The sequence below is a fragment of the Bison bison genome, unplaced genomic scaffold (assembly GCF_000754665.1).
Source record: "Bison bison bison isolate TAMUID 2011002044 unplaced genomic scaffold, Bison_UMD1.0 scf7180017864180, whole genome shotgun sequence".
Classification (NCBI taxonomy): domain Eukaryota; kingdom Metazoa; phylum Chordata; class Mammalia; order Artiodactyla; family Bovidae; genus Bison; species Bison bison.
Genome location: NW_011494752.1, coordinates 16059945 through 16060584, shown reverse-complemented (window position 1 = coordinate 16060584; position 640 = coordinate 16059945). Strand labels below are relative to the sequence as shown.

The 640-nt window shown below is 38.0% G+C and overlaps 1 long non-coding RNA gene across 1 annotated transcript in view; it reads left to right on the top strand.

Moving 5' to 3' along the window:
* The window catches only part of LOC104990772, a 1701-nt gene that overhangs the window by 566 nt on the left and 495 nt on the right, over nucleotides 1-640 (top strand). The window lies entirely within an intron of this gene.

The window sequence follows — 640 nt, the reverse complement described above, 5'->3', positions numbered from 1 at the left end:
TGATTTTAGAAAAGCACAGAGGTGTAGTACAGAAGCAAAAAAGTTATTACCCTTTACCATCGCCACCAGGAGGCATATTTTCTTTGGGTATTTTTCTTAGAGGGTTCTCAAGTCACTTCTGATCAGTGTTTGTTTTGGCCTCAAACCAACAATGAGATTATGAATACTACGGTATTTTTTAAAGCTGAAGTTAAAGGAGTTGCTGATAATTTTCTGTTTTCAGTTGGCCATGTCATATTTTGTTTCATGAGTTCTTTTTTAAATTCTTACTTTGGCCGCACAGCTTGTGGGATCTCAGTTCCCTGACCAGGGATTGAACCCCAGGTCCCTGGCAGTGAAAGCCCAGAATCCTCACCACTAAGCCATCTGCGAACCCTCTGAAGTATTTCAAATAGTTTGGAAAGTAACATGGCCAAGATCTATTTACTAAGATTATAGATGGTAGATACCATTTTCCAATATTTAATCCAGGTCTTAAATTGTTTTGATGACTTTTTAGTGACTTTAAAATTTATTTTTTATTGAAGGATAATTGCTTTACAGAATTTTGCTGTTTTCTGTCGAACCTCAATATGAGTCAGCCATAGGTATACATATATCCCCTCCCTTTTGAACCTCCCTCCCATCTCCCTCCCCATCC